Source organism: Monodelphis domestica, chromosome 8 (assembly GCF_027887165.1).
Source record: "Monodelphis domestica isolate mMonDom1 chromosome 8, mMonDom1.pri, whole genome shotgun sequence".
NCBI lineage: Eukaryota > Metazoa > Chordata > Mammalia > Didelphimorphia > Didelphidae > Monodelphis > Monodelphis domestica.
Genome location: NC_077234.1, coordinates 191,235,243 through 191,261,283, shown reverse-complemented (window position 1 = coordinate 191,261,283; position 26,041 = coordinate 191,235,243).

The following is a 26,041-nucleotide window of genomic DNA, read 5'->3' as shown; positions in this document are numbered from 1 at the left end:
ATACTTAAGATAAATAAAATCTTCAGGAATATTGTGGTAGTAACAGTCTGGATCATTCATTTTGGGGGCATATAAAGACACCAAATATTCTCCTTGATTAATCTGGGACTGAAAAGCTGAGAATTGATGTGCTAATAGCCACAGCTGATTTATTATTTCAGTTTGAACACATAGTTTACCTCAGTGGTGGTATTAGACCATTTCTTCTAAAAGGTCTATGATGAAGAGTTCCAAATAAATGATATTATCAGTAATAATGCATATAGCCAAATAATCATTTCATACATGGAGCCAAAAACAGATGAGTCGATATTATGAGTGTTGGATTCTCATCCTCCTGAGACTCTTTTTTTATTGTCATTAAAGTGATTGTAAACTGTACTGTTTCTTACAGAAGAGCTTTTTCTTGACACTCAAAATTTACTCCTTTGGGTTTTTCTTCCTCCTGTTGTTCTATGTATCCTTGGTTAAGAGAAATGCTTTTATTTGGATGCACATTCAAAATCCTCCCAGGAATACAGTCTAATTTGAAAATCTAAGTGGAAAAAATTGGGGGGGTTGGGATAAGTAAAGCATTAACATTAACTAGTGAGGAATAGCAGAGAAAGCTAGAACTGCTGAACAGTTTGAATAATGTAATAGTCTTGTAGAATGCAGGGGAGAATGCTTTAGTGAATAGATGACTCCTAATATAGATAGGAAAAAAAAGAAAAAAAACAGAAGAATACTTTTTGTTCAATCAAACTATCACATTCAGTTTAATGCATAGCCCATTGAGTTTGTCCATCAGCGCATCCATCTTGCATAGTCAATGAACAAAACAAGGAACCTAGTGTCAGAATTAACTAGGAAGAAGTTAATAGTTTGGGTTGAATTTTAGGCAAATGGGTCACACATTTAACAATCCCAAGCTACTCATTGATGCAAAAGATATTTTAAACATCATTATTCTCCTGACTGTGCTATATGTCATGAATCATGGGCTATCTCATTGTTCAGAGAATTAAAATTTCAGATAAATGACAAGAGATGTCCTGGGTTTAAATAGGTTGCCTTATATTACCAGTGTTGGCACAAAAGATACCATCTGGACAATGTGTGATTGTAAAAAGAAGTGGATCAACCATTTAGTAAGTAGTTCATTTGTTAATTCATACAACAAGCATTTATTAAGTTTTTACAATATGCCAGGCACTATACTAGGTGCTTGAGACATGAAGAAAGAAAAAGAAAATGAGAGAGAGAAACAAAATTGTCTTTACATTCTATTAGAGGAAACTGTAAATGTAGGAAAAAATGAATAAAATTATGAACACTATATATACAAAAATATATATTATGTATACAACTTATACACTATATAAAATACAACTAAATCATATCTGGAAATTTATATTAAATAATATTCATTCAATATTAGAATATATACATGTATGTATAATTCACATAGTATAATATGTACATAATAAACATCATGTATATACTGCTTTAAGGTTTGTAAAGTTCTTTATAAATATGAACTGTTTTGATTCTCACAACAATCCTGGGAGAAAGGGACTATTGTGATCCCCATTTAGAGATGAGGAAACTGAGACAGATAGAGGTTTAGTGATTTGACCATGGTCTGAGGCAGAATTTGAACTCAGGTCTTTGAGATACCAGGTATAGTGCTCTATCCACTGCACCACCTAGCTGCTAATATATTCTGATTCACACACACACACACACACACACACACACACACACACACACACACAATTCATATTTACTTCCAGAGTGAAGAACAATAGGAACTGTGGGAATCTGAAAAGGATCCTGTAGAGGAAAGCACATAAACTTCCATAAAGGCAGGCAAAGAGGTAAGAACATTTAGGTGAGGAGTGAGCGGATTCCAGGTATGGAGGACAGTTTTTACAAATTTCAAAGGACAGGAGATGAATCATTATGTTCAGGAAAGAGAAAATATGCCAATTTAATGAGAATACAGAAATCATGAAGGAAACTAATATTGAGTACCAAAAGGTAGACTGGCCCCAGAGTATAAATGGTTTTAAATGCCAAACAAAAATTTGTATTTAGTCCTCAAGGTAATATCACAAGAACTTTTTTGAGTATAGGGGTAACATTATCAGATTTATGTTTCAAAAGTGTCTATTTGGCATTTCTGTGGAGTATTGATCAATGAGGGGAAAGTCTAAAGACAGAGAATTAATTAAGAAATGATCACAAAAACCTAATCAAATTGTACTGAGTATCTGCATTACAGTACTGACCATGAGAGCAGAGAGGAGAGATGCAAGGGGGTATTCCAAAAGAAATGAAGACTGTGAGAATGAAAAAGACTAAGAATCTTGACCTTGAAGTGTTAGGGACTAAGACTGAATAATGGCCAATTATGAACAATATAACATTGGACAAAGTACTTATGCTTTATGGACCCAGTTTACTAACCTGTAGAAAGAGTGTATTAAAATAGAAGACCCTTACTTCTGGTCAAGATGACGGCTTAGAAGCAGCAAAAGTTCAGACTCTGAAAACCCTTCCTTACCATTCACAAACTGAATGCTCCTAGGAGACTGAAATTCAATCTTAACAACAGGGCAGAGCTGGGGAACCCTCCTTCTGGAATCAAATCAAAAGGTACGTCCCCACCCCCAAAAGCCAGAATCTTAGAACACTCAGGTCTAAGGGGAAGGCAGAAGGAAGGTCCCAGGACCCCTCACCCCCAACCCAGAGCACTGAGCCTCCAGCAGCAGCAGGAACATCTGGACCGGCAAAGGTGCTGTTATGAAGGGTGCACCTTGAAAGCAACCTGGGCCAGTCTTAGGGCATCCAATACAGAAGGCAAGGAAGCAGCCTAAGAGAGAAGGGGGGAGCCTGTAGCCCTGTGGCTGGGTCCTTCCATCAGAGTCTCACCGGAGGTTTTTGCCTCAGGGCACATCCAGACCAACCCAGTTGAACCTAATCCCATCAGGGAGCTCAGAGCTCAGGGAGGCTAGAACCCCTCACCCCCTAGAGTACAGGGCCTTAGAAAGGACAGGAACCTAAGCCTGGGCGAAGGCACTGGGGTACCTTGCGGAGAGTGCTGTGCCAGGCTCAGAGTGTGGAAGTAAGGCAGCAGAGAAGCAACTGGAGAGAACTAAGAGCAGTAACACCTGAAACACCAGCAGGCAGGGGAGGGCAGACCCTGAGCTTCCCCAGGAAGACAGCGCAGATGCGGAGAATAGACAATTTGCCTGGGGCTAAAGCCTCGGATCATCAGACAGATACACTAAGAGCCAGTCCTCCTCACTTAGATTTCTGACTGGAAAGGGGAGAAAAAAAAGAGATGGCAAATAGGGAAGAGGTGCAACAGCCTCCAAACACCAAGAAAAGCAAGAAGAAGGGGGTGACTTTGGACACATTTTATGGAGCAAAAATACAAAATACAGAGGAGATAGAAGAGGAATCACAAACAAATGCTCCAAAACCTTCCAAAAGAAATGGAAATTCTCGACAAGCTCTTGAAGAATTTAAATTGGAAATTGTCAAAAAGATGGAAGCCTTCTGGCAGGAAAAATGGGAAACAATGCAAAAGGAACTCAGCAATCTGAGGGACCAAAATATGCAAATGCAGAAACAGCTCGAAGCCTCAAAAAATAGGTCAGACCAAACTGAAAATGAAAACCAGTCTTGAAAGGTTAGAATCAGGCAACTGGAAGATACTGATCTTACAAAAGAGCAAGAATTAATAAAGCAAAGTCAAAAGACTAAAGAATTAGAAGATAACATGAAATATCTCACTGACAAGGTGACAGACCTGGAAAACAGAGGAAGGAGAGACAATATGAGAATCATTGGTCTACCAGAAAAGCCAGAAATGAACAGTAATCTTGATATCATAATACATGATATCATCAAATACAACTGCCCAGAGATTCTAGAAAAAGGGGACAAAATATGCAATGAAAGAGTTCACAGAACATCCCTTACACTAAATCCCCAAAAGACAACTCCCAGGAATGTAATTGCCAAATTTGAAAGCTTCCAAGCAAAAGAAAAAATCTTCAAGAAGCCAGAAAAAGACAATGTAGATATAAAGGAACACCAATCAGGGTCACACAGGACCTAGCAATTTCCACACTGAATGACTATAAGGTATAGAACATGATATTCAGAAAAGCAAGAGAGCTGGGTCTTCAACCAAGAATTAGCTATCCATCAAAACTGACTATATACTTCCAGGGGAAAGTATGGGCATTCAACATTCAACAAAATACAAGATTTTAAGTATTTGTAAAGAAAAGACCAGAGTTCTGTGGAAAGTTTGACATCCAAACACAAGGAGCAAGATAAACTTGAAAAGGTAAATATGAAGGAAAGGGAAAAGGAGAAAAATGCTATCTTTTACTTTTATTCAAACTCTCTTCTATAAGGACTACATTTACATCAAATTATATATATTAATATGTGGGGAAAATGTAATGTTTGACAATAAAAAATTGTATACATCATTAGAGTAGTAAGAAACATCACACATAGGAAAAGTCTGGGGCATCAAGATGATATGGAGAAAGGGGGAATAGAAGGAAAAAGGGAGGGGGGAATCTTGATGGTACTAAGATATATGCCAAAAAATAGAAAAAAAAAAACTAAATAGAATAATCATTCTCACACAAAGATACACATGGGAAGGGGAAGGGAAGAAATCTCTATAAGAAGGAGAGGAAGAGAGTTTTTATTTAAACCATACTCTCAGTGAAATCAAATCTGAGAGGGAAGAGCATCTAGATCCATAGGGATCTTGAATTCTATCTTATCTAATAGGGTAAGAGAGAAGGGAAAACCAAGGGGGGTAAGGGAGCAGGGAACACAAAAAGGGAGGGAAGGAGAGGAGGGAGGGAAAGGGAACAAAAAGGGAGGGGCTAGAAAGGGAAACATATCAAGGGAGGGGACTAAGGAGACTGGATTAAAGTAAATCACTGTCTTGAAAGGTTATAGCTAAAGAAGAAAGGTCAGAATTAGGGGAGGATATCAAAATGCCAGAGAATTCACAAGTCACAATCATAACTTTGAATGTGAATGGGATGAACTCACCCATAAAGCTTAGATGAATAGCAAAATGGATTAGATTCCAAAACCCTACCATATGTTGTCTCCAAGAAACACACCTGAGGTAGGTAGACACTCACAAGGTCAGAATTAAAGGATGGACTAAGACCTTCTCGGCCTCAACTCATAGAAAGAAGGCAGGAGTTGCAATCATGATACCTGACAAAGCCAAAGCAAAAATAGACCCGATTAAAAGGGATAGGGAAGGTAAATATAATGTGTTAAAAGGGACTATAGACAATGAGGAAATATCACTAATCAACATGTATGCACCAAATAATATAGCACCCAAATTCTTAATGGAGGAACTAGGAGAATTGAAGGAGAAATAGATAGTAAAACCATACTAGTGGGAGATCTGAACCAACCATTATCAAATTTAGATAAATCAAATAAAAAAAATAAATAAGAAAGAGGTAAAAGATGTTAATGAAATCTTAGAAAAATTAGAGTTAATAGGCATATGGAGAAAAATAATTAGGGACAAAAAGGAATACACCTTCTTCTCAGCACCACATGGCACATTCACAAAGATTGACCATATGCTAGGTCACAGAAACATGGCATACAAATGCAGAAAAGCAGAAATAATAAATGCAGCCTTTTCAGATCATAAGGCAATAAAAATAATGATCAGTAAGGGTACATGGAGAGCCAAATCAAAAATTATTGGAAATTAAATAATATGATACTCCAAAATTGGTTAGTTAGAGAACAAATCATAGAAACTATTAATAATTTCACCGAGGAAAATGACAATGGTGAGACATCCTTTTAATCCTTATGGAAATGCAGCCAAAGCAGTATTCAGAGGAAAATTCATATCCCTGAGTGCATATATTAACTAACTAGGGAGGGCAGAGATCAATGAACTGGAAATGCAAATAAAAAAACTTGAAAGCAAACAAATTAAAACCCCCTGAAGAAAACCAAACTAGAGATCCTAAAAATTAAGGGAGAAATTAATAAAATTCAAAATGATAGAACTATTGAACTAATAAATAAGACTAGGAGCTGGTACTTTGAAAAAACAAACAAAATAGAAAAAGTACAGGTCAGTCTAATTAAAAAAAAGGAAAGAAGAAATGCTAGTTAACAGCATCAAAGATGAAAAGGGGGACATCACTTCCAATGAAGAGGAAATTAAGACAATCATTAAAAACTACTTTGCCCAACTATATGGCAATAAATATACCAATCTAGGTGATATGAATGAATACTTATAAAAATATAATCTGCCTAGACTAACAGAAGAAGAAATAGAATTATTGATTTCTATCGAACATTCAAAGAACTGCTAATCCCAATACTATACAAATTATTTGACATATAAGCAAAGAGGGAGTTCTACCAAATTTCTTTTATGACACAAACATGGTACTGATTCCCAAGCCAGGCAGGTCAAAAACAGAGAAAGAAAGTTATAGACCAATCTCCATAATGAATATAGATGCAAAAATCTTAAATAGGATACTAGCAAAAAGACTCCAGCAAGTGACCAGAAGTGTCATTCACCATAATCAAGTAGGATTTATACCAGGGATGCAGGGCTGGTTCAATATTAGGAAAACTATCCACATAATTGACCACATCAACAAGCAAACCAACAAAAATCACATGATTATTTCAATAGATGCAGAAAAAGCCTTTGATAAAATACAACACCCATTCCTATTAAAAACACTAGAAAGCATAGGAATAGAAGGGTCGTTCCTAAAAATAATAAACAGCATATACCTAAAACCATCAGCTGACATCATCTGCAATGGGGAAAAACTAGATGCATTCCCAATAAGATCAGGAGTGAAACAAGGATGCCCATTATCACCTCTATTATTTGACAGTGTACTAGAAACTCTAGCAGTAGCAATTAGATAAGAATAGAAAATTGAAGGCATTAAAATAGGCAAGGAGGAGACCAAGTTATCACTGTTTGTGTATGATATGATGCTCTACTTAAAGAATCCTAGAGATTCAACCAAAAAGCTAGTCAAAATAATCAACAATTTTAGCAAAGCTGCAGGATGCAAAATAAACCCACCTAGGTCATCAGCATTCCTAAACATTTCCAACACATCTCAACAGCAAGAATTAGAAAGAGAAATTCCATTCAAAAATCACCTTAGACAAAATAAAATACTTAGGAATCTATCTCCTAAGACAAACACAGGAACACAACTACAAAACACTCTCCACAACACAACTAAAACTAGACTTCAGTAATTGGAAAAACATTAACTGGTCATGGGTAGGATGAGCCAATATAATAAAAAATGAACATCCAACCCAAACTTATTTATCTATTTAGTGCCATACCCATTGAACTTCAAAAAAAGTTTTTTTTTTACTGATTTAGAAAAAAACCATAACAAATTTCATTTGGAAGAATAAAGGATCAAGGATATCCAGGGAAATAATGAAAAAAAATACAAAGGAAGGGGGCCTTGCAGACCCAGACCTCAAACTATATTATAAAGCAGTGGTCAGCAAAACAATTTGGTACTGGCTAAGAGACAGAAAGGAGGATGAGTGGAATAGACTTGGGGTAAGTGAGCTCAGCGAGACAGTATATGACAAACCCAAAGATCCCAGCTTTTGGGACAAAAAACTGCTTGGAAAACTGGAAGACATTGTGGGAGAGATTAGGTTTTGATCAACACCTTACACCCTACATCAAGATAAATTCAAAATGGGTGAATGACTTGAACATAAAGAAGGAAACTATAAGTAAATTGGGTAAACACAGAATAGTATACATGTCAGACCTTTGGGAAGGGAAAGATTTTAAAACCAAGCAAGACTTAGAAAGAGCCACAAAATGTAAAATAAATAATTTTGACTACATAAAATTAAAAAGGATTTGTACAAACAAAACCAATGTAACTAAAATAGGAAGGGTAGCAACAAATTGGGAAACAATCTTCATAAAACCCTCTGACAAAGGTTTAATTACTCAAATTTACAAAGAGCTAAAACAATTGTATAAAAAATTAAGCCATTCTCCAATTGATAAATGGGCAAGGGTCATGAATGGGCAGTTTTCAGATAAAGAAATCAAAACCATTAATAAGCACACGAAAAAGTGTTCTAAATCTCTTATAATCAGAGAGATGCAAATCAAAACAACTCTGAGGTATCACCTCACACCTAGCAGATTGGCTAGCATGACAGCAAAGAAAAATAATGCATGTTGGAGGAGATGTGGCAAAGAAGGGACATTAATTCATTGCTGGTGGGGCTGTGAATTGATCCAACTATTCCGAAGGGCAATTTGGAACTATGCCCAAAGGTCGCTAAAAGACTGTCTGCCCTTTGATCCAGCCATAGCACTGCTGAATTTGTACCCCAAAAAGATAATAGGGAAAAAGACATGTACAAGAATATTCATAGCTGCACTCTTTGTGGTGGCAAAACATTGGAAAATTAGGGAATGCCCTTCAATTGGGGAATGGCTGAACAAACTGTGGTATATGTTGGTGATGGAATACAATTTTGCTAAAAGGAATAATAAAGTGGAGGAATTCCATGGAGACTGGAACTACCTCCAGGAAGTGATTCAGAGCAAAAGGAGCAGAACCAGGAAAACATTGTACACAGAGACTGATACCCTGTGGTACAACTGAATGTAAGGGACTTCTCCATTAGTGTCAATGCAATGTTCCTGAGGAATCTGCAGGGATCTAGGAGAAAAACCACTATCCACAAGCAGAGGACAAACTGTGGGAGTAAAAACACCAAGGAAAAGCAACTGCTTGACTACAGGGGTTGAGGGGATATGACTGAGGAGAGCCTCTAAATGAACACCCTAATACAAATACCAACAACATGCAAATGGGTTCGAATCAAGAACACATGTGATACCCAGTGGAATTGCGTGTCAGCTATGGGACAGTGGGGGGGGGGTAGGAAAAGAAAATGATATTCGTCTCCAATGAATAATGTTTGGAAATGACCAAATAAAATAATGTTCAAAAAATAGAAGACCCTGAATATAACTTCTACCATTAGATTATTGATCAAGTTGAAAATTAGAATCCAAATATTTATAGGGTGCTCTATCTAGATGGAATGAACCTTAGGGGAGAAGGTACTGTTGAGTAGTATTGATTGGGTCTGGAAGTGAAAGGAGAGAATAAGTAGCACTACACCTAGTATATTGTTTCAGAGATAGGGTGGGAGGAGATGAATTCATTCCTAAAGGCAGACAGGGAAACAATCTGTATTTGCTGTTGTTGATGATGATGATGATGATGATGGATTCTTTTGGGGGGTTAGGAGGATCCAGATTTTCATTAATGCCAGAAGAGAGAAATGAAAGAGAGAAAGGGGAGGGATAAAGGGGAGGTTAAACAATGATTGGAGATAAAGGGCATAATGTAAAGCAAAGAAGATATGGAGGGGGAATTGAGAGGAATGATGTTGAGGTGGATGGAGATAAGAGAAAGTGGAGCATCAGCAAGAGAAAATAACATTTTTTGTTTCTGCAGGTAGGAGCACTGGGACAAAGAGATAAAGATGTGGCAAATTCATTGCTAAAGAGTAGCCAATTTACTCTCTTTTTACTATGACTTTTTAGTCAATATTTCTGTGAATGGCATAAGAAAACATCAGTTCTCTTTTGAGAGTTATAGAAGAACAAACCATTTCCCAACTGACAAATGGTCAAAGGATATAAATAAGCAGTTTTCAGATGAAGAAATCAAAGCTAACAATAATTATGTGAAAAATGTTCTAAGTCTTTCTTGATTAGAGAAATGCAAAATTAGAACAACTCTGAGGTACTACTTCACACCTATCAGGTTGACTAACATAATAGTAATTAGCAAGTAAGATAATAAGAGGGGAAAATGGGAAAGGACCCACTTGTTAAAAATTTTAATAGCAGCTCTTTTGTGGTGACAAAGAATTATAAATCAAGGGGATGACCTCCAACTGGGGAATGGCTGAACAAATTGTGGTGCATATTGGTGATGGAATAGTATTGTGCTCTGAGGATGAAGAGGATGATTTCAGAAAGAGCTGAAAAGACCTTCATGGACTTATGCAGAGTGAAATGAGCAGAACAAGAAAAACATTATACAGTCATAGCAATACTGTGGAATGGACAACTGTGAAAGACTTAGTTACTCTCAGAGAAAGAAAGATCCAGGACAATTTGGGGGGACTGATGACAAAGAATGCTACTCACCTCCAGAGAAAGAACTGTGGAGTCAGAATGCAGATAAAGGCATATAATTATTCAATTTTTTATTTGGGTTTATGTTTTGGGGTTTGGGTTTTATAACACAAAAATGAATAAATAAATAGTGTTTTGTGATATAGAAATCTATTTTACCAAACAGAGAAGTAGAAGGGGAAATGAATAAAAGAAAGAGAGGGTAATAAAAGGAAGTGTGGATTAAGGAGGGTCATGGTAGGCTGCAAAGTAAATTTGTGGAGGGATAAGGCAAGAAAAGAGAAAGAATGAAACATAAGTAAATAGAATAGAGAGAAAAGTATAGGTAGTAATCATAACTATAAATGTGTGAATGGGAGAAACTCTCCCAGAGAAACCCACCAGAAAGATATGGTTAAAATAAGGGATTGAATTAATTATGCTTTTGATGAAATTAAAATAATGTAGGATAGCAATCATATTTTCAGAGAAAGCAAAAGCAAAAATAGACTTAGGAAGAAGAGATAAGCAGAGAAAGTACATCTTGGTAAAGAGGACCATAGACCATGAAGTAATATCAACATATATGCACCAAATGTAATAACATTTAAGTTTTAAAAGGAATACTTAAAAGAGTCATTGGAGGAAATAGACATTAAAAGTGTAGTATTAAGGAACCCTACTTAACCCTTCCCTCTCAGGGCTGGATATATCTAACCATAAACTATATGAGAAAGAAGATAAGGAGATGAAAAGAACATTAGAAAAATTACATTTGATTGACCTTTACCATTACATGTCTGTAAAACTGACAATGTAAGTGAATTGAATGAATAGTTATAAAACTATAAGTTGAACAGATTAACAGAATACATGGAATATTTAAATACTCTTAGCTTTGAAAAATAAATTGAACCATAAATGAGCTCCCGAAGATGGATTTACAAGTGAGTTCTGATATTTCAAGAAAATTTTGCTGGTTTAATGGAACCCACTAGGACTCCCAACTGTAGAAACATTTCTAAAAACCTTGACATATCTCAGAATTTTATATAATTTTCTAGGAACCTAAATTATCTACTTTGAGCTAATGTACTACTTGATTAAAGCCTAGACTCAGAGTCAAGAAGACATACTTCAATTTTTGCCTCATATTATTTTTGATTTTGTGACTGGGCTATATGTCTCATTTTACTCTAAGCATCTCATTTCTTCCTTTATAAAGTGAGGATAACAAAATTTGTACTGCCTACCTACTGGCATTATCTATGGAAATATTTTATAAATATTAATAGTTGGCTAGTCATTGTCAGACAATCAGCACTGATTGCTCAACAACAAGATATTATACCTAAGAGCACTGAGAATACGAAGAAATACAGAAGACCCTCTTTCTGATGAACACATCTTCTCATATAGAAGATAAAACATGCAAAACAAGTATACAGAGAAGGGAGAAATGGGATAAGCCTTTGGCTCTTATAAATATTTTCTCATTTGTTTCTCTTAGTATCCCTAGAATATAAGTTATATTATTATTCCCATTTTAAATATGAGGAAACTGATACAAACAGAAGTTAAGTGACTAGCTTAGGATCACACAGTTCACACAGTAAGTGTCTGAGTTTAGATTTGAATTTAGATCTTCCTGATTTCAGGATCAGTTCTCTATCCATTGGGAAAGGCACTAGTGGACTAGAAAAAAGACCTCTTTAAGAAGATAGCTCTGAGTCTTGGGAAAGAAGGAAGTGGAGATGAGGAGAGAATATCATAGTTAGGTGAGGATGGCTGTTGAAAAGTGCCATTCTTAGGGAACAAGGAGTTTACGTTTAATCCTAGTTGCAACAGAAAGTCTCTAGAGTTTATGGGGGGATTTTTAGAGGGAGGTCTCACGGTTAGATGGATACTTCAGTAAAATTACTTTGGCAGTTGTGTTGAGGATACATTAGAGGATGAAGGGAGAAGAAATCTGAGTCAGAGAGAATGATTATGAAGTTATTTTTTATAGTGTTGGCAACATGTAATAAGGGCTTATCCTCAGGTGGTGGTTGTATGTGTGTAAAAGAGAAAATGGGAGTATATATGGGATATTGCTGTTTGTTTTCAAAGAGGACTAATATATCATGGGGTGATGTATGACCCAGCTCTAATTGCCACAGAGGCTGCTTCAGCTGCCGTCCTGGTCACTGGAATAAATTGTTCTCCTCTTCCCATTCTGCCAGTGAAAATGTTCTCATGCATGGATTAGATATCCCCTTAATTCACTGATGGGGTTGAGGCCTCTTGGTCACCCTCAAATTTGTTCAGCCCCTCTGGCAAGACAGTTTCACTGGGTGTGGCTGCTGGACAGCTCCTTGGAGCCCCAGGTGAATGTTGAAGGAAAGGTGGACATGAGAGAGATATGAACAGCCCTGAAAAGGGCTGGGAATATCCTCACACCAGAGATGCTAGTCTTCCCAGAACATCTCATACACTCCCATATGGGAGATGACATAAATCTGAGTTATTATTGTCTAAACACTGCTCTCAGATACTCCTTCATTTATCATATTGCTTCGAAACCAAATGAAGTCTTTTGGCCTTTTGGTTGTGATTGAGCAGACACACCCTGATTTTCCGAATTACCCTTTAAAATAAACTGCTGCTGCTCAATTTTCAGGGGAGGGATGAGAAACAGGTAGATAGATAGTGTATGGAGGGAGGCTCTTAAAAAGCCTCATCTCATTCCAGATATTTTAGAACCTTTTAAACCTGTTTGTCACACATAAAAGACTTGAATGATCAATCAGCCTCCAACTTTTCAAACTTTGCATGATGTGTGTCTCAGCATGCAGGCAAATTTGCTTCTGGACGAGTCACCAGTTGATACCACGACTTGCCTCCCTGTAGCTGGAGCTGGGAGACATTTATCATTCCTTATCTTTAGACCCTCTTCCTGCTCTCCATGCTCTAGAAATATATTTCATCAAAGAGCTGTCCAGCTAAATGGATGATATTTCTCAGTGCTAAATTTATGGCTCAATTACAATCAATCTTTTGCTATCAGCTCCTAGTGTCTGTATATAATTAATATAAACAAAGTGGTGAACCATCATTTCTTGTGTTGTCTTGCTTTGTGTTGGTTTAAAAAATAAAGCCCTGCCCTCTTTTTAAGTAATTGGTTATAGCATATGATCTTAGATTCTCTGGGAAAAGAAAATGGAGAGGTGATTCCATTGAACATTAAACGTAAGATTAATATTCAAATTGCCTAAGCTAATGATTTTGATTCTTTTGTTCCCTAACTTCTCACTTTTTGTCCTCTCCTTGCATTCTAAGTTCCAGTCCAACCTGCAGAGGTAGCTTCTGACTGACTGTTCAAGGCACACTATGGAAAAGAGACCAGGAAACAAAAATGCTTTGTTTTTCTTTTTTCCCCTCTTTTTTAATTACCTTTTGATGATTCTCTTGAGTTCTGTGCTTGGACATCAAATTTTCTGTTCAGGTCTGGTCTTTTCTTTACGAATTCTTGGAATTCTTCTATTTTGTTGAATAACCTTACTTTCCCCTGTAAGAATATAGTCAGTTTTTCTGGGTAGTTGATTCTTGGTTGTAAACCTAGTTCCCTTGCTTTCCGGAATATCATATTCCATGCCTTTCTTTTTTTCAGTGTGGATGCAGCCAGATCCTGAGTTATCCTCACTGTGGTTCCTTGGTATCTGAATGACTTCTTCTTGGCAGCTTGTAATATCTTTTATTTGGTCTGATAGTTCTTGAATTTGGCTATAACATTCCTGGGTGTTGTCAGTTGGGGATTAAGTACAGGAGGTGATCTGTGGATTCTATCAATCTCCACTTTTCCCTCTTGTTCAAGGATTTCGGGGCAGTTTTCTTTAATAATTTCCTGTAATTTAATGTCCAGGCTTTTTCTTTTGTCATGCTTTTCTGGTAGGCCAATAATTCTTAGATTGTCTCTCCTTGAACGATTTTCTAAATCCTCTGTTTTGTGAATGAGATGCTTCATATTTTCCTCAATTTTTTCATTCTTTTGGTTTTGTTTTATAGAGTCCTGCTGCCTTGTGAGGTCACTCAATTCTAATTGTTGTATTCTGGTTCTTAAAGACTGGATTTCATCCTTAGTTTTTTGGTTGTCCTTTTCCTTTTGGTCAGATTTTCTTTGGAGGTCATCTTTCATCTTTTTCACCTCATCTTTCATCTGCTTTGCCTCATCTTTCATCTCCTTTGCCTCATTTTCCAGCTGGTTGATTTTGGCTTTCAAGACACTATTTTCTGTTTCTAGATGACTTATCTTAGTTTTTAAGTTCTTTTCCCAATTGTCTTCAGCCTCTCTTAATTGTGTTTTGAATTGCATTTTGAGTTCTTCCAAAGCCTGTATCCAATTCCCTGGGATTTCTGATTCTTTCTTTGCTGGGTCCTCCCCCTCTTTCATTCGCTCTTTGCTCATTACCTGTGCAGAAGCTGACTATTGTAATTTCTTTCTTCTTTTTCTGTTGTTTGCTCGAGTTTACCACTTCTTTGCTCCCCGTATTTGGCTGTGCTCATGTTCCTCTCATTTTGTTTTGGTTTGGGGGCTGTTAGTCTCCCCTTTTGGAGCTTTGTCAGATCTCTTGGTATAGTCTCTAGGGGAGGAATGTTAGCTTCCCTGTCCTCTGGAGGCTTTTGATTGGATTGAGTTCAAGTGGGTTGGTCTGTATGTGGTATGAAGCTTTGAGGCTCTGAAGACTCCTGGAAGGCTGGGCCGCCCAGGCTCTCTCCAGTTCTCTCCAGCTGCTTCTCCGCTGTCCACATGTGCCTTTGCCCGCCTCCCTAAACTCTGAGGAGTTCTGATTGAATTAAGTTCAACTGGATTGATCTGGTTGTGCCCCAAGGCAAAGGTGAGGCTGGAGCCCAATGGAGGGACCCAGCCAAGGCCCTGTCTGTCTCTCCCTGGCTTCCTCCGCGCTGTCTAAGCTGGATGCTCTGAGCCCGGCGCCCGGCTGCTCACAAGGTAGACCCTCCAAACCAGCACCTTTGTCTGCTCAGAGGTTCCTGCTGCTGCCAGGGGCTCAGCACTCTGGGTTATGGGGGAGGGGTCCTTGGACCTTCGCTCTGCCTTCTCCTTAGCCCTGAGTATTCTCAGATTCCGGCTTTTGGGGGGCCTACCTTTTGATTTGAGTCCAGAAGGAGGGTTCCCCACTTCTGTCCTGTTGTTCAGATTGAATTTTGGTGCCCTAGGAGCATTCAGTCTGTATCGGCTAAGGAAGGGTCTTCCACGAGGTCTGAACTTTTGCTGCTTGCTAAGCCACCATCTTGACTCCTCAAAAATGCTTTGAAAGACAGCAATTGTCCAATAAGAATACTCAGGATAAAGGGAGTGAGCAGCATATGTGTGCCCAATCAAGGGTGATTGCACACTCCATCTAGTCCTATCACATAACAATAGAACCCACGTCTCCAGTTGCAACTAAGATCTATCTTTAAAGGAAAGACTTTTAAATTATTTACTTTTCTGCAAATAATATGGCATCCTCAGCCACTCAAGTCCAATCACAAACCAGTTTCTCCTGTGACATTGGGCCCTTGTTTTGGTGGCCAGGATGACTGGCACACACAGAGCACCTTGCAGCACCTGGCCTGTTAGCATATTAGCTTTGTACACACTCCATCTCTGGATCCTTGGGCTTCACCGGTTCATATTTTATAGTCACTTTCATCGGGTTTGCTGAAGGTCGTTGAACCCTAATTTCTCTAGTCAAGACTTCATTATGCATTCTGTTGCCTGGCCAGACAGACATCTGTTTTTCTAGATTAATGTTGGAGACATTAAAAAATCCTCAAAGCACATTTAACTGCTTTGCAGAAATTTCAATATGTGTCCATAGGATTATGAAGGATCTATAAAGGATATTACTATGTACATTCATTTGCTGGCCATGCAAAAGTCAAAGCCAAGAGGCAGAGCATATTTTCTTCTGCAGAGTGGTGAGTCAGTGGATACTGGCAGTGGTCCAGAGGATTTGATAATAGCTGTCACCTTCATAATGTACTTTGAGAGTTCCTCTTTAATTGCATTTTCCCATTCAATCTCCGGTGCTCACTCAGACAATGAGGTGTGAGTGTAAAGTAACAAGACTGATATTTTAATACACTTTATTTTTATTTTTTTAGGCACAAACTGTGACTTCCTCAATATGGGGCACCCCTAATGTGAATATCACCTCTACTGGTACAGGAGTCAACGGATGTTGCTTGAGATTCTCACTACCACTTGCTACCTGTATGATCCTGTTCAAATCACTTAACCCCTCTGATCCTCAGTTTATTCATCTGTGAGATGAGGGACTTGGCCCTCTAAAGTGCCTTTTCTGCAAGATAAAGACTTAGATTTGCCTGGAGAGATTGGGAGCATAAATGACTTTACCATTCACTCAATATATGTTAGAGGCAAATTTTCCTGACTCTTGTCTTTAATCCACTATACCAGACTGCCCTGTAACATCCAAATAGATGTTGTCCTTCAACAAAGTCACTTTAGGAGGATTTAGATCTATTCCAATTTGGTCTGGCATTCCTCAGAATATTTTCAGAACTCTTTTTTTTTTTTGGCATTATGCCCAGGACAAGTTTATTCAGGGTTAGGGACCCAATGAATGGTCATACCTCTGTCTACATATCAGAAAGTAGCAGGATCACAGACTCCAAGACTCCAGTACTGAAGGGAACTGAACTATTCCAAATGAACACAGATGCCCCAATTTAGTAATTCATCACCCCACATTCATATTCAGATAACATGAACACTACCGCTGAGCCCCCAAGATAGTTAAGCTGATAAAGGAAATTCATCTCATCTCTAAGGTGTTCCACCTGGCCTTTCCACTTACCTTGGTATTTCATCTTCACTACATTTGACTTCCCCAAACTTTTGATTGCTTTATGAAAATATAATAAACCTTTGAGGGATAAATGTTTACTATCCCCCAAAGATGTAAAAAAGAAAGAGTACCAGATAATATAGGAATTTCAAAAAGAGGAGTTTCAAAAATACTTTGATTGATGATAGACTCATGGACTAAATGCACTATCTATCAAAAGTTACTCTTTTAAAAGAGGGTTGTGTGAAAAGGGAACCCCTTCCTGCCAGGGTTATGAACTTTCTGCACTTCAGAGCCAGCCCATCAGTGTGGCTGGAATGCTCCAAACAGATTTAACAGGTTGAGTCCTAGGATCATCACCTAAAACTAAAGGTTACTGGTCTGAGTCAGAGAGGCTTTAATTTGTTCCTGAGATGAGATAGACCAGCACACAAGGAAAGGAAGTGACTTGGAGAAAGAGGACTATAAAAAATGAGACCATAGAGGAGATCAGCTTCTTCTCTGCAGGTCTTTGGCTGAGGGTCTTTCTGCAATTTGGCGTTGATGGCTCATGTGGAAGACACTCTCATGGGCATGGAATATGAGGGTGTTAGGCTGGGAAATCTTTTTCTATTTCCTTCCTTCCTTATTTCTTTCTTAAACTATGTTTATATTAAAATAAAATTGTTAAAAGCTACTATTTTCCTCGTGACTTAAGGGTTAGTTATTTTAAAAACAGCAAACATAACAATCTTTTTAAAAAACCAACATTATATTTCTAAACCAATTTCTAAATATTAAATTTAGCATATTCCATTTGGCATAATATTAATTTTCAACATTATACTTGCATTTAGTTGCATAAGATTTGGTATATTCATTTTTTAAAAGAAACCAGTTTTTCCCATTTAAATATGGAGTATCTAATATAATCTTGTTTTTATTAGCATCAATCATCTCATTTATTATAATCTTAGGTAAGAATAGAGATTGTATTACCCAATATTAGACATAACTACAGTCATATAGACTGGAACATGATAAAAGAAACTTTTCAGACTAATTAATTGGTGAAGGCCATCATCGTGACCTTGAAAAAGTCACTTTTTCTATATGTGCCTCAGTATCCTTATGGGAAAAATAAGGGGGGATATTATCTTCTGATCCTAAACTTCCTGCTTAGAAAGGAATTTGTACTTATGGAATATTTTTAAGAAAAATTTTATTGATACCTCTTGTTTTTCTATAATAGTAACATATTGATATGTTTCCCCCTTTCCCATCCTATCCTTGCTCTGCCCCAGTAACCCTTGACTTGTAAGAAAAAGGAAAAAAAAATAAGCAGAAACAACTGATAAGCAAACCAGGTATGACAGTTTATGAAACATTCCATATTTATAATACCCCACATCTCCAAAAAGGAGGAAGCATACATTTTGTTAAAAAATCAATAAAATACAAGACAGAATACATTCCTGATAAGGGCAATACCTTCATTTTATCCTTTTTTTGCGGGGGGTGGAGGGAATTTTATTTTGCTGTCCCTTTTTAGTAAGCCTTTAATTTTCAAAAGAAAATTGGGATTTGCAATTTAATATAATTTGTTAACCCCCCATTTAAAATAAGAGTCAGATGCCAGTATATTATCCATTCCCTACATTTTAGGGTAAATTGATATTTCATTTAGCTGAAGTCAGGGTACTGAAAAATAAGAAGTTTGATGAAAAAAAGGGATAATTTTGGAGAAATTTTGGAGAAAAGGGATCTTCTAAGGAGGAAAACAGAGCTCATAGCATTACCATAAAGGTAGCATGAAAGGACCTTCATGGGCTGTGATCTAAAGGTATCAGGGTTAGATGGTAACAGAATTAGAAAAAATGTCAGACAAAATTCATTCTTTTCACTCAACATGGAAAGGCAATATGTTAAAATGGGGGAGAATGGAAGAGGATTCACTTCTTTTGTTTAAGTCAGAAGGTTCTAGCTTCAAGTCCTAGCTTTACCACTTACTGTCTTTGTGACCCTTGGGCAAGATTTTTGCATTAGTTTCCTCGTCTGTAAAATGAAGAAATTGGACTTGTTCAGTCAGTTTTTCTTTCCTTTTGGACTCTTCATGAATGCATTTGTCCTATCCTTGGCAGAGATACTAGAGTGGTTTGCTATTTCTTCTCTAGTTCATTTAACAGGTGAGGAACTGAAGTAAAAAGAGGTTAAGTGACTTGCTCCAGGGTCACACAGCTAAACTAATAAGTGTCTGAGGCCAAATTTGAACTCACGTCTTCTTGAGACCAGGCCTGGCAAATAATGTTGCCAAGAACAAGACACTATGTCCCCCAAGGTTAGAACTGAAGCTTGTTTTCTTCAAATAACAATAGGATTAACTCTGGGATTACTTGGTCACCCTTGAGTCATCTGCTGTTATCATGGTTCATATAATTGTGTTGCTCAGAAAGTAGCCAATTCAAGCATGTATATGAAGTAAGCCAGAATCATAATTGTTTTTCTCAGTAATTTCATGGTTTCAGAAGTCTTATATTTGTCAATTAAGGTATTTTTACGTTTTTATTTTTCCATGAAATCTCTTCAAATATTCAGGACTATTGCTCCTTGGAAAATATTGTTATGGATACTTTGTAGGGGAAAATATGCATTCATATTCTCCATCACACTCACATCTGATTTATTGTAACACAAAACAACCAAGTTATTTAAGGAACCTAGGAACTCAACAATTTTTAGGTACCTTGGACAACAACTAACATTATTACTTCAAATTAGGCCATTTTCTTCCTTTGTTTATGCAGAAGTGGATCTTTTCTTCATAACTTTCTCCAGGGTTTTGTTCTCTCTACAATTTTTTTTATGTTAGAAGCCCATATAACATAATGCTACATGGCATAATGTGATTTGTGTGTCAAAAATTTCATTAACTCCAATATACTGAATTTTCTGGCTGGCACACCTTGTTATCAAGATGCAAAAATAGCCATATGGAAAGTAGAGTCTGGTATATTGGGTGGAGAATTAAACTAAGAAGCCTACGGTGATGATTCCAGTCCATGCTCTGAAACTTGTGGATTGTAGCATATCAAGAAAGTCAACTCCCTTAAAATCTTAAAAAAAAAAAGCTTTAATATATCTCTTATCTACTTAATTAGTCAAATGTGATGATGAATATGGAAGTGCTGTGCAAAGTTAAAATATAATGAACCAATGAATGTAGAAATTATAACTTAATATCAGGATTTTCATTTTATTGGAACAGTGAGGACAGGGTTTAATGAGATGAGATTTTATTTGGGAGGTTGAGGGAATGAAAAAGGACCCTTAAAAAAACATCTATTATATGCTAGGCACTTTTGTAGGTGTCAGAGACACAAAAACAAAAAGAAAAGTGAAAAAAAAATTAAGCAATCCCTCTGAACTGTTTATCATCTACTGGGTGGATAATATTGACCTGAGCCTTGAAGAATGCCAGGAATTATAGTAGGCATAGAAAAGGAAGGAGATCATTCCACCACAGGAGACAGCCAGTCCAAAGATATGAAATCAGGAGAGAGATTTAAGGCAATAGCAAATGAGACAGGTCAGATGAAATATAAGGGGAATTTGAAAAGAAAGGGAAAATATGAAATAGTTCTACAAAGGGAGGTGGGATGCAGATGGTAAAACCTTTTACATTCAAGCAGTTGATCTACTATCTGTTTCTGTCTACTGTAATGGAAGGTAAAAATGAATCTGAATACTTCCAACAATGGTAGTAATAATAATAATAACTATCCTTTATATGGTGATTTAAAATTTGTAAATGCTTTAGAAATGTTGTCTCATTTTATACTCACAACAACCATAGCAGGAAGGTATCACAACAGATGACTGGCCAGGAGTAGGTACTTAATAAATACTTATCCTAATGCATCTCTTTTTTTGACATTTTTTATTTGGTCAATTTCAAACATTATTCCTTGGTTACAAAAAACATTTTCTATTCCTCCATCCCCTTCCTAGACCCCTCCCATAGCTGATGCACAGTTTTAGTGGGTATTGCATGTGTCCTTGATTAGAACCCATTTCCATGTTGCTGGTATTTGCACTAGAATGTTCTTTTAGAGTCTACATACACAATCATATCCCCTTTGACCCATGTCATGAAGCAGTTGTTTTTCTTTGATATTTTTATTCCCACAGTTTTTCCTCTGAATGTGGATAGTGTTTTTTTCTCCTATATCACTCCAGGTTGTTCAGGATCAATGCATTACCACTAATGGAGGAGTCCATTACATTCAATTGTACCACAGGGTATCAGTCTCTGTGTACAATGTTTTCCTGGTTCTGCTCCTTTCACTCTACATCACTTCCTGGAGGTCATTCCAGTCTCCGTGGAATTTCTCCAGTTTATTATTCCTTTGAGCACAACAGTATTCCATCACCAATATATACCCCAATTTGTTCAGCCATTCCCCAATGGAAGGGCATCCCCACATTTTCCAATTTTTTGCCACCACAAAGAGTGCAGCTATGAATATTCTTGTACATATATTTTTCCTTATTATCTCTTTGGGGTAAAGACCCAGCAGTGTTATAGCTGGGTCAAAAGGCAGAAAGTCTTTTAGCGTCCTTTGGGCATAGTTCCAAATTGCCCTCCAGAATGGTTGGATCAATTCACAAGTCCACCAGCAATGAATAAATGTCCCAACTTTGTCATACCCCCTCCAGCATTCATTACTTTTCATAGCTGTCATGTTATCAAATCTGCTAGGTGTGAGGTGATACCTCAGAGTTGTTTTGATTTGCATCTCTCTGATTATAAGAGATTTAGAACACTTCTACATGTGCTTATTAATGGTTTTGATTTCTTTAACTGAAAATCGCCTGTTCATGTCCCTTACCCATTTATCAATTGGAGAATGGCTTGATTTTTTGTACAATTGATTTAGCTCTTTATAAATTTGAGTAATTAGACCTTTGTCAGAGGTTTTTGTTATGAAGATTTTTTTCCCCAATTTGTTATTACCCTTCTGATTTTGGTTACATTGGTTTTACTTGTACAAAAACTTTTTTAATTTGATGTGGTCAAAATTATTTATTTTACATTTTGTGACTCTTTCCAAGTCTTGGTTGGTTTTAAAATCTTTCCCTTCGCAAAGATCTGGCATGTATACTATTCTGTGTTCACATGATTTACTTACAGTTTCCTTCTTTATATTCAAGTCATTCCCCCATTCTGAGTTTAGCTTGGTATAGGGTGTGAGGTGTTGATCCAAGCCTAATCTCTTCCACACTGTTTTCCAATTTTCCCAGCAATTTTTTATCAAATAGTGGGTTTTTGTCCCCAAAGCTGGGAAATTTGGGCTTATAGACTTTTTTTTTGCTGAGGTCACTTACCCCAAGTCTATTCCACTGATCCTCCTTTCTGTCTCTTAGCCAGTAAAAAATGTTTTGATGACCACTGCTTTATAATATAATTTGAGATCTGGTACTGCAAGGCCCCCTTCCTTTGTATTTTTTTTTCATTATTTCCCTGGGTATCCTTGATCTTTTGTTCTTCCAAATGAACTTTGTTATGTTTTTTTCTAAATCAGTAAAAAATTTTTTTGGAAGTTCACTGGGAATGGCACTAAATAAATAGATAAGTTTGGGTAGGATGGTCATTTTTATTATGTTAGCTCATCCTACCCATAAGCGGTTAATGTTTTTCCAATTGCTCAGATCTAGTTTTAGTTGTGTGGAAAGTGTTTTGTAGTTGTGTTCATATAGTTCCTGTATTTGTCTTGGAAGATAGATTCCTAAGTATTTTATATTGTCTAAGGTGCTTTTGAATGGAATTTCCCTTTCTAATTCCTGCTGCTGAGATGTGTTGGAGATATATAGAAATGCTGATGACTTATGTGGATTTATTTTGTATCCTGCAACTTTGCTAAAGTTGATGATTATTTTGAGTAGCTTTTAGTTGATTCTCTAGGATTCTTTAAGTAGGCCATTATATCATCTGCAAAAAGTGATAGCTTGATCTCTTCAATCCCAATTTTAATGCCTTTAATTTCTTTTTCTTCTCTAATTGCTACTGCTAGTGTTTCTATGTTTTAATGTTAAATAATAGAGGTGATAATGGGCATCCTTGTTTCACTCCTGATCTTATTGGGATTGCATCTAGTTTTTCCCCATTGCAAATGATATTGCCTGATGGTTTTAAATAGCTACTGTTTATTATTTTGAGGAAAGTCCCTTCTATTCCTATACTTTCTAGTGTTTTCAATAGGAATGAATGTTGTGTTATGTCAAAGGCTTTTTCTGCATCTACTGAGATAATCATGTGATTTTTGTTGGTTTGCTTGTTGATATGGTCAATTATGTGGATGGTTTTCCTCATATTGAACCATTCTTGCATTCCTGGTATAAATCCTACTTGATCATTGTGAAGAACTCTCTTGATCAATTACTGGAGCCTTTTTACTAGTATCCTATTTAAGATTTTTTCATCTATGTTCATTAAAGAGATTGGTTTGTAGTTTTCTTTCTCTGTTTTTGACCTGCCTGGCTTTGGAATCAGTACTATATTTGTGTCATAAAAGTAATTTGGTAGAACTCCCTCTGCTTATTCTGTCAAATACTTTGTATAATATTGGGATTAGCTGTTCTTTGAATGTTTGATAGAATTCACTTGTGAATCCATCAGGTCATGGGGGTTTTTTCTTAGGGAGTTCTTTGATGACCTCTTTGATTTCTTTTTCTGATTTATTATTATATAAGATTTCTATTACTTCTTCTGTTAATCTATGCAATTTATATTTTTGTAAATATTCTAGATTGGCATTGGTAGTAGTCTCTCGGTAACCAAGGATGACAATTGTCTTTGTGCGTTTTCATCTATGGTGTATAGATGAGTGCAAAGACACTTGTGGGTGAAGGAGATTTAAGTGGAAAAGTTATTGCACAGAGACAGTCCCACTCTCTCAGCATTAGAAGCCTGGGTCCAATGGCACGAAAAATCGTTACACCTGGAGACTTCCTCAGCTGCATTGGATGACCATGTTGTCCTTCGTGCTCCAACATGCCCTAAGCACTCTACAGTGCTTTGCTGCGTCGCCATCTCAGCCATTGAACCTTCTTATTGGTTTCTTCCGTCTGTTCAGCTGAAGCAGTCTTCACATGCTGGGGAAGTAAAGCCTTGGTTTACCAGGGGTCTACGACCAGATGGCTACCCTCACAAGGTTTAGCCAGCCTGTTGAAGCCATTGCCCGGGGTGTGGCCACTGCAACATGCTAGCAGCTACTGGGAGCTACAAGTGAGAGCTGGGTGTCAGGTGAGGGTCAGAGGTTGGAGAGTTGTCCTAGGAGGACATAAAAAGCCCTCCATACCAGAGATACTACCCCTCCCTGAGCACCCCATACACCCCAATTGGCATATTGGGGAGATTGGCATATTGCCATGTAATTGGGCAAAATAGTTTTTTATGATTGCCTTAATTTACTCTTCATTGGAGGTGAGTTCTCCCTTTTCATCTATGATGCTGTTAATTTGATTTTCTTCTTTCCTTTTTCTAATTGGATTGACCAGTACTTTGTCTATTTTGTTTTATTTTTTCAAAATACTGGCTTCTTGTCTTTATTTGTTAATTCAATAGTTCTATCACTTTCAATTTTATTATTTTTTCCCTTAATTTTTAGGATCTCTAATTTGATTTTCTTCTGGGGGGTTTTAATTTGTTCTCTTTGAAGTTTTTTGTTTTGCATGTCCAATTCATTGATCTCAGCCCTCCCTAATTTGTTAATATATGCATTCATGGATATGAATTTTCCTCTGAGTACTGCTTTGGCTGCATCCCATAAGATTTGAAATGACGTCTCGCGATTGTCATTTTCCTCCATGAAATTATTAATTGTTTCTATGATTTGTTCTCTAACTAACCAATTTTGGAGTATCATATTATTTTATTTCCAATTAATTTTTGATTTGGCTCTTTATGTACCCCTACTGATCATTATTTGTATTGCCTTATGATCTGAAAGTTTGCATTTATTATTTCTGCATTTTTGCAGTTGAATGCCATGTTTTTATGACCTAGTATATGGTCAATCTTTGTGAATGTACCATTTGCTGCTGAAAAGAAAGTGCATTCCTTTTTTGTCCCTATTTATTTTTCTCCATATATCTATTAACTTTAATTTTTCTAAGATTTCATTCACCTCTGTTACCTCTTTCTTATTTATTTTTTTATCTGATTTATCTAAATTTGATAGTGGTAGGTTCAGGTCTCCCACTAGTATAGTTTTACTATCTATTTCCTCCTTCAATTCTACTAGTTTCTCCATTAGAAATTTGGGTGCTATATCATTTGGTGCATACATGTTGATTAGTGATATTTCCTCATTGTCTATAGTCCCTTTTAACAAAATATATTTACCTTCCCTATCCCTTTTAATCAGGTCTATTTTTGCTTTGGCTTTGTCAGATATCATGATTGCATCTCATGCCTTCTTTCTATCAGTTGAGGACCAATAGGTCTTGATACAAACTTTAATTCTGACCTTGTGTGTATCTACCCTCCTCAGGTGTGTTTCCTTTAGGCAACATATGGTAGGATTTTGAATTCTAATCCACTCTCATATTCATCTATACTTTATGGTTGAGTTCATCCCATTCATGTTCAAAGTCATGGTTATCACTTGTGAATTCCCTAGCATTTTGATATCCTCTCCTAGTTCTGTCCTTTCTTCTTTTGCTATTTCCTTTTAAACTAGTGGTTTACTTTTAATCAGTCCCCCTAATCCCCTCCCTTGATATGGTTCCCTTTCTGGCTTTTTTTGGTAGGGTCTGTTAAATTCCCTCCCCCCTCTCTTTCCCTCCCTTTTTGTACTCCCCCCACACTAACCCCTTTAGTGTCCTCTTCTCCCTTACCCTTTAGGATAAGAGAATTCAAGATCCCAATTTATCTAGGTGATCTTCCCTCTCAGAGATGATT